The following is an 8,966-nucleotide window of genomic DNA, read 5'->3' as shown; positions in this document are numbered from 1 at the left end:
ACATTATGTATAAAATAAAATCTGGGAGTTATTCCAGAGAATATGTCAAAAAGTAGAGATAGGGTTTTTCAAATATTTTAAACCTGAAATGGTTTCTCTAATACATTAACAATTTATTTACTAACAACCTGTACAGTGCACACAGTACTTTATTTTTATTAAGTTATTTTTTAGTATAAAGTAAATGATTCATTATGGTCATTTATATTATGAAATCAGTCTTTTCTGTGCTTAGAGGTTTAAATTTTCTGGGTGGCAATGGATAGCTTTATGTGGTTAAAGTTTGTCAGCATTTTTATTATCAGCATTTCTTTTTTCCCTCTGAGCTATTTCACAACTATTCTAAATTGTATATGGCTAAAACTTGGCATCTAAATTACTAACTTAGATAGAATTCTGTCTCAAAGAATATTCCAATGTCAGTCTAATGAGTCCAATTGTACATATGTATATCACAGGTGATTTTAGGTACCACCAATCTGTATTTTTGAAGTCAGCTATAACTAAAATGTTGAGATATTTTTTATATAAAAGCCATTGCTGCTGGGAAGACTGTTAACACTTTAATTTCTTAATTTGTTTTTTCAACTAAAGCCAGGAATTTTGGCATCACTGTTTTCATCCTTAGAAGGAAATAGATTAATTTCAGCAACGTTGTGGTGAAGGTATTTTTCTTTTACAACTGTTGTTCACCATACTTCAACTAGGTAGATGTTTTCCTAAGTGTTGCAGTTTATCTTAAACTTTTTGTTTGAACATTGACTTAGGTTGTCTTTCCATAGTTAAAGTGGGACAGAATCAATGTAATGCAAGCTTCCTCTGCTGCTTTGTGTGATAAACACTGTCTAACAAGTCTGGAAAAATCCATTTTGATGCTACTTCCCCAATTAGACCTGTTAAATGGTCTTTGAATGACTGAATTTGGTTTTACTCTTACACCCAGATACATTGTTAAGCTAATGTTTTAAAGTAGGGTAAACTACAGTACCATTAACATTAATTTCTAACAAGTGCCTTTTTTTTTATCAAGTCTGACTATAAGCAAATGAAATTGTAATTGTTTTCTTGAGATTCGGTGTAACTTGATTACCCTCTAACTACTCGGTAATTTTTGGAAATTTTGTTCATTCAGTCTGAACAGTTGCAGATGACTTGTACGTGTGTAAGTAAACTGTGTCATTAGCATATGTTCTGAGAACGCCTTTGAATACATGCACATATTTGGTAGCTCTTGAGGGAAAAATGTTGCATTCATCCAAAAACTATTTACTGAGGCTCTTTGTTACCATGTGCAAGACTCTGAGGTAGGTTCTCTGAGGGATATAATGTGATAAGATAGCACACACATTCAAGAAAATTGTTATCTATTATGAAAAACAACATCTACCTAAAACCTTAAAAAGCAGAGCAAGATAGGATAAAGATCAGAGAAAAGAGTTTGTAGTCCCTGAGTAAAGCTCAGGTCTTTAATTTCTGCTTTATTTCTAGAATAGACAATGCACATATACTTATCTTTGAATACCATAATTCAAATTCTCTCTCCCTCTCCCTGTCCCTTTATGGAGTGAAAATCAGGTTGCTGTATGATGAAACATAATTTAGCAGGTCAAATGCTACTGCTTTACAAATGTGGCAATTGACAATCTTCCTGTGAGCTTGGTGAGTAAATTCCTTAATTCTTATAACATGGTAATTTTTAAATAGCCACATTACAGCCAAGGTCATTTTTAAGCTATGAAACTATTGCAGTCATTATTTTATTGTGGTTAAAATCTCTATTTCCCAAATGATAATTATATTTAAACCTGAACATGTCTCTCTTCCAACACAGGCCCCTTATGGGTGTTATCCCATGCAAGCACCAGTCACTTCAACTTGAGTGAGAACAAAGAAAAAACTGAATAGTTGAAAAGGGTGAAATATTAATAAGAATAGCTTTAAGTCCTTACATCAAACACCATAAGATAACTTCACTTTAAAGATTTTTCAAATCTCAACTCTTTCCTAGTAGGAAAGTTTATGTTTTCAAAGGAAGATTATCCCTCCAGATATAATCTTGTACCCCAGCAAATGTCATATGTTCCTATTGACGATACGCTACTGATTTGTAAGGTACCAAATAATTTCTAAGAAGAAACACCCTAACTGGTGACTAAACATAATAAAATAAATGTGGTGACACAATTTATGAAGTTTCAAGAAATGTTATGAGATTTTAATTTCCTCAAAGAAATGTGATTCAAGAGAAATGAATCAGAATATAGAGACTTATAATCTTGACTAGTTACAGAAATTATTTGAAGGTGAGAAGAGAAACACATTTGCTCTATTTACATTTTTTCCTGAGTAGGTTAGCATGTCCCCCGCATTCTTTAATCTTTCAGATTGTCTTGTCACAGTATGCTTAGAATTATCTCCAAATACCTCACTGTAATCATTAATAAACATGGTACACTGCATTACACTCAATGAATTTTTTGCCTACATATTTTGTATGGCTATACTAAGAAGTTATTGGTCATGATTTAGGTAACAACAGACCTCCTCCTATTGAAGAGCAACCAATCACTTCTGATAACTCATTGAATCTTATGCAATCTTCACAAATATCATTTATAAATTCCTAGAAACACTAGCTGCCTTTCAAACAAGGATATAAAGTGGTGTGTGGGAGGAGGTACTTGTATAAAGAATCAGTTCTACTCAATGATAAATACTTTTATAACAAGAATAAATACTGTGTGGAAAGAAATGCAAAATTTGTATGATTATTTAGATAAAACATTTGACTTAAAAGAAATCTTCACCTTACCACAGCTCTTAAGCTACCACACTTGATTGCTACCCTAGCCATGTTAGATGTATCATCTACTGCTTCTTATAAGGGTGCTTTGATGGAAGCAATCTAAGAAGCAGCAACAGAAATTGAACTTGTGGAATAGGAAAAAATAGTCCTAATTTACAGTGTGACCTTAATTCACTAGTATGCTCAGCCCCTCCCCCAATACTCTCTTTTCCTACTGTAAAAGTAATAGCTAAATGCGGTCACAATCTAGTGTCTTGGATTAATTATCATGGCATTTCTTACTGAAGTTCAGAAATAAGAAAGCCTTCTCCATTCACAAGAGGCCATGAAATAGAAAGATTACTATACCTCTTCCCTTGTCCATGGTCATCAACTAAGGATTTAAAAGAGTTGGAAATAGAAATAGGGTACAGCTTTGCTGTTGAACAGAATTCATAGAGCAGATTAGCTCCTAAGCTGTCAAAAATCATAAAATGAATATAATACTGACTGACCTTACTATTTTAACCACCTTCAGGCTAGAAGATATTCCTATTTGCCTGCAACTAAACATGCATACATTATCTTGTGTAATTGTCACAGAGACCCTCATGTAAGTTTTACAAATGAGGAAATATTTTAATGAATGTTAAGTAACTTCCTCATGATCACAGAGAAAGAGTTCTTTCCCTTATAACATTCTGCTTTCTTCCTTTGGTTTCTTGTTAATGTTTGAGAATACTTTCTGGGTTGTCCATTATAGTTCTTCACACCTTCCATGTGATAGTTGAGGAATTTGTATCAGGAGACAACTTTGAGGTTCCTTATTTTAAACACAAGAAACTTTCATTCTCCTGTGAGAAACTAAATCACTTCTTTATGTACTGAAAAGTTGTTAGGAATTTGAACTCATGCCTGCTGGGTCCTGGAACAGAACCACCAAATTAGTCTGGCGTTAATCTGAATAATTTAATTATTTTGAGAATAACAATTGTATTTGGAAAAGTTACAACAGTGACATTAATTATGATTTAAATATTAGAGCTGTTGTTTTTCTACTGATTTTTTTACTGCTTCACTGCACACCTTCCTGGTGAAAAAATTAAAATATGCCTCCAAATCTTTAATGTAGATGTCCTTCCAATTTTTTATAAAGAATGGCTTCAGCATTTAGAAAGGATTCAAAGAACACATATAATAATTGCAGTAAAATGTCTATTAAAATATGACTTTTGCTGAAGATGAGACTAGTCTACTGTTTTTCCATAGTAACTGGTTATTTTTCAAGTAGTTTAATTGCTCTCCAGTAGCCTGATTTATATTTCTATTAGTAATTCAAATTTATTCTTGTCATCTGATAACGTCATAAAAATCAAATCATACGAAATATAAATTAGCATTCCAGACTATTGATGCATTGTTGTCAAATGCTTTACATTCAGAATAGCTCTCTTTATGCAGGAAGAAAATGTCTGAGCAGCAAATAGAAAATGATTGTGTATACCAGGGATCTTACAGTAGCATGAATTACAATAATAACTTACAATAAAGAAGAAATCAATGACACAACATTGGGGTGTAAACAAGAGAGGAATCTTATACAGCCCAGTGGTCTGGCCCAAGATTTTCTAGATGCTCCTAAGGAGAATTTGGCAGATAGCAATATAAAAGCATTTAGAAAGCTTTCTTCTAATAGTTGCATTTGTTTTTAAGTTTGTTTAAGAAAACATAGTCTCCTAAATATGAAAGTCCTAAGAAGACAACTCTCAATGAAATAAATTGATTCCTGTTCAACTATAGTTTTGAAAAAAACCTTCTTTTGCTTTACTTTCTAAAAATTCAGATATTGAATCAGTACATAATATAAATAAAAGCAAAATAATTGGGAATGTAGGCCTTGATAGAAACTCATGTCTTAGACTAAGATTTTTGTTTATATTTATTTATATATTTCCTATAAAAATGTGCTTTTTAGGGGCTGGGGAGATAGCTCAGTCGGTAGAGTGTTTGCCTTGTAAGCACAAGGCCCTGGGTTTGATCCCCAGCACCCCCCCAAAAATGTGCTTTTTAGATTAAAAAATACAAAATAGTGAAAAAAAAACTAATAAGTTCCTGTAATCTCATCTTTTGAGATAAGTGCTGCATTGTTTCAATTGTGGACTTTCTGGACCTTCTTTTTAACATTTGTTACATAAATGAGACCACATTTTTCATATTGTTGTGACTTACTGTTTTTAATTCATCATGAATCATAAAGATCAATTACTTCATTAAATATTTTTTCTCCCAAATCACTTTTTTAAAAATATTTTTCATTAGTTGTAGATGGACTTAATACCTTTATTTTATTTGTTTATGTGGTGCAGATAATCGAACCCAGTGCCTCACACATGCTAGGCAAGCGCTCTTCCACTGAGCCACAACCCCAGTTCTCAAATCACTTTTATTAACTGTATAGTATACTGTCAAATTTTCTATATGTCTTAAAATGTGTTTAACCGAAAACACTTATTTGCAGTAATTTTACACACACACACACACACACACACACACACACACATACACTGTTATAAATAATACTGCAATGAAGATTCTAATTGTGTATGTGTGTGTGCATGTGTGTACTGGTCTAAGATAAATTGCTGAGTGAAGGAATATAAACTTAAGTCTTTTGGCACATCCCAGACTTCTCTCTGGAAAGTCTCTATGAAATAAAATTCTTACCAATAATATGTTGGAGTACCTATTTCATTCTTTGCTCCCTAACACTGGAATGTGGCATTCAAAGAGGCACTAGTAATTTTAACCACTAATTTGTTATGGGCCAGGTATGTGAAATATGCACAAATAGCAATCATTGCTCAGGTAAATATATGAAATGAGATGAAAAAAAACATGGAGCAGCATATAGAACATTGTAGGGAGTAGTTCAGTTCAATCTGATTCCACTCAATGTTAGTGAGTTCAAATAGGAATAGCATGGCTCTGGAAGCTTCCAAGTGTCTGCCTTGACATTAGATCAGGTATTGATTTAGTGTCATCCACACCTGAATTACATATTCTAAAATGCATAGACTGTAGGAGTTGCCCATTGCTGAGGCTCTTTACCTTTCTATAGTTTGTAATGTTTTGTGGGATTTTTTTGTTTATTTGTTTTTTTGGCAAAGCGTCTAATATACTTATCAAATATGTTTGTTGAGGGGACATTTGTGACTTCTATCTTTTTAAATACTATCTGTCAATGGCATTCTAATAAGTCTGATTTTAACCTCCCCCAAAAAACAAGTCTCCAAAATCATTTTGTAGGAGTCTATCCTATACATGATTATGAATAATTTAGAAATTCAGGAAACTCAAACCATTGTCTAACCATTGTCTGTGTGTGTGTGTGTGTGTGTGTGTGTGTGTGTGTGTCTGTATATATTCTGTACATTACCTAATCCTTTTCTTACCAGACAGCTTACTATCCTCCCTGTAGCAGCTCAATTCTGCACTGATTAAAATTTGTAACAAAGAAATGATGTAAATTTAATGGTTTTTGCCTTTAAAACTTTGAAATCTGCAAAATCACAGAACATACATTTAGCCTACCTAACATTTGCATCTCCCAAGTTACAATCTATAATAAGTCCAAATAAGTTTCTTTATCAATTTGTGTTTCATTTTCTCTCAAGGATTGATAGAAGCATGGAATAGTTTTACAGAGTATCTACAAGTAACCATCTATACCAATGCTTTGATTTTCATTTCTGGTCATTTGAACCATGAGAATAAATTTCTATTATTTTAAGCTACCCAGTTGGTGGTACATTGTTGTTGTCATAGCAACCACATGAAACTAATACATTTAGTAAGCTACTATTTCAACAGTTACAATAATTCATTTGGGTTAAACCCCTCTGTCTTTGCTTTAAGATTTTCATATTCTCCGTTGATCTATCTCTTGAGGATGGTCTGCAATAACCAATAGTAGATCACTTGTTTGCTTTTTTTCTTTTCTCTTTTCTTTCTTTCTTTCTTTCTTTCTTTCTTTCTTTCTTTCTTTCTTTCTTTCTTTCTTCTTTTCTTTTTTTTTTTTCTTTTTGAGATGGCCTTGTTAAATTGCTCAGACTGTCCCAAACTTGCAATCCTCCTGCCTTAGCCTCCTGAGTCAGTAGGCATGCACCACTGCACCCAGCTAACCAGCAGTAGAGTTAACAATTTAACTCTGTTCTGTCAATGAATATTTGGGTTGCATACATTTGAATTGTCTCAGCTTTAATGCTAAAATCAAAGTTTTATGTTTCATATAAAACAAAAGGAAATGAAAAAGAAAAAACTACCCTTTGAACAGTGAAATTACAAAGATATGTTCTATGCCAATTTTGGCACATCTGTGAAATGAGTTCTTTTTCATATTGTTCATCTTTTCAATTTCACTAAGTTTTGTGTGAAAAGAGAAAAGCACAACAATATCCCCAGTATTTATCTAGGGTCAGGCATGCAGTGGACACTGGTATGATTAGATAAATATATATGATAACACTTAATGTTGACAGGTATTTTTTAACCAGGGATTGAACCCAGGTGCACTTAACCACTGAACCACATCCAACCCTTTTTTATATTTTATTTAGAGACAGAGTCTCATTAAGTTGCGTAGGGTCTCACCATATTGCTGATGCTGGGATTGAACTCTTGATCCTCCTGCTCAGCCTCCCAAGGCACTGTGATTACAGATATGTGCCCCAGTGCCCAGCTGGATCCTACTTTCCATGTTCCACTGAGCCTGGTGAGAAGTATTTTTCAATGGATAAACTTAAAAGGAATCTTGTCTTAATGCCAGGGTCAGGCAAGATTTTAATATTATTTCCACTCTACTTTCACACCTTGTTGAAAATCATCACATTAATAGTCCAAAACTTTCTGTGATGTAAGTTCCACATGAATAGTAAGATCAGGCTAATATTATCAAATGACTATAGAATGTAACTTTTTGGAGGGAGCTAGAACCTTCAGTCATTTGTGTCTAAAGTATCTTCTTAAGTTAACAACAGTTTTCAATTTAAAACATTTTGCTTCATCACTTTTTGTCTACATTACTAGTGAATAAGATTCTTTCTTAAAAGTTTTTTTAGACATTAATACCTTTATTTTATTTATTATTTTTATGTGGTGTTGAGGATCAAACCCAGTACTTCTATTATGGTCTAGCAAATTACTCCAATACGTATGGCTTAAGACAACAAACGTTTGTTATCTCACTTTTTCTGAGTCAGGAATCCAGGTGTGTTTTTGTTGGGGGAAGGAGGTCTTGAAGGCTACAATTAAGATGTCAGCAGGGGTTGTAATCATCTCAAGGTTCTACTAAGGGAGGATCCTCTTCCAAACCTACAAAACTGTTGGAAGACTGCAGAGTTTCACTGGCTATTGAATAGATACATCATTTTCAGGTTATGTGAGATTTTCCATAGGTCAACAGCTCAAAGCATGGCAACTATCTTCTCTCAAAGTAAGTGAGCAAGACAGCAAGAGAATGAGGGCTCCCAAGCATACAAGCTCTTAATAATCTATTCTCATGAGTATGGTCCCATCATGTTTACTGTACTCCATTGTTTAAAAGCAAGTTACTAGTTGTGGCCCTCATGCAAGAAGAAAGGATTACACAAGGACACGAATATCTGGAGACAGGGATCATTGAATATATGGCAAAAATCTTGCCACTGGATTAAAGGGCCATAAGCCCTCCAAACAGCCATTACATGTCTACAAATGAATTTATAAATATTTTAACAGTTTCAGTGTTGTAATTATTAAGATTATTTTGATTTGGTGAACTTTAGTACTAAGTGTACATATTTCTAAACTTGACTTGTTCTTCTAATACAGAACATTTTAAATTGTCTCTATGAAACTTATGAATAAATAAAAACTGAAAATTTGAAGAGGTGCTGATTGCCAGATATTTTATTACACATTTAAAAACTGGAAATTCCTCACTTCTATAAGGATACAACTTCCAAAAGAGAGCTCTTTTAGGCTTTGGAGATACCAACGAGGTCAATCAAAAGGAGGGAGAAAATCATTCTGAGTTAATGATTTAATCAGTAGAGAAAAATGAAGTTATGAAATTCATTATTGCTTTTTCAGTCCAATCCTTAATTTCCAAGGGGATAAATCATGAACAGAGACTGAAATTTTG

The 8,966-nt window shown here is 33.3% G+C and overlaps 1 non-coding gene across 1 annotated transcript; it reads left to right on the top strand.

Moving 5' to 3' along the window:
- Positions 1 to 4,765: 4,765 nt before the first annotated feature.
- On the top strand, positions 4,766 to 4,840 carry Trnat-ugu (transfer RNA threonine (anticodon UGU)). The gene has a single exon. It is a non-coding gene; the product is annotated as a tRNA-Thr (tRNA).
- The last annotated feature ends 4,126 nt before the right edge of the window (positions 4,841 to 8,966 follow it).

This window comes from Sciurus carolinensis, chromosome X, assembly GCF_902686445.1.
Source record: "Sciurus carolinensis chromosome X, mSciCar1.2, whole genome shotgun sequence".
NCBI lineage: Eukaryota > Metazoa > Chordata > Mammalia > Rodentia > Sciuridae > Sciurus > Sciurus carolinensis.
The sequence above is the reverse complement of the archived record's forward strand: the minus strand, read 5'-3'. Positions and strand labels throughout refer to the sequence as shown.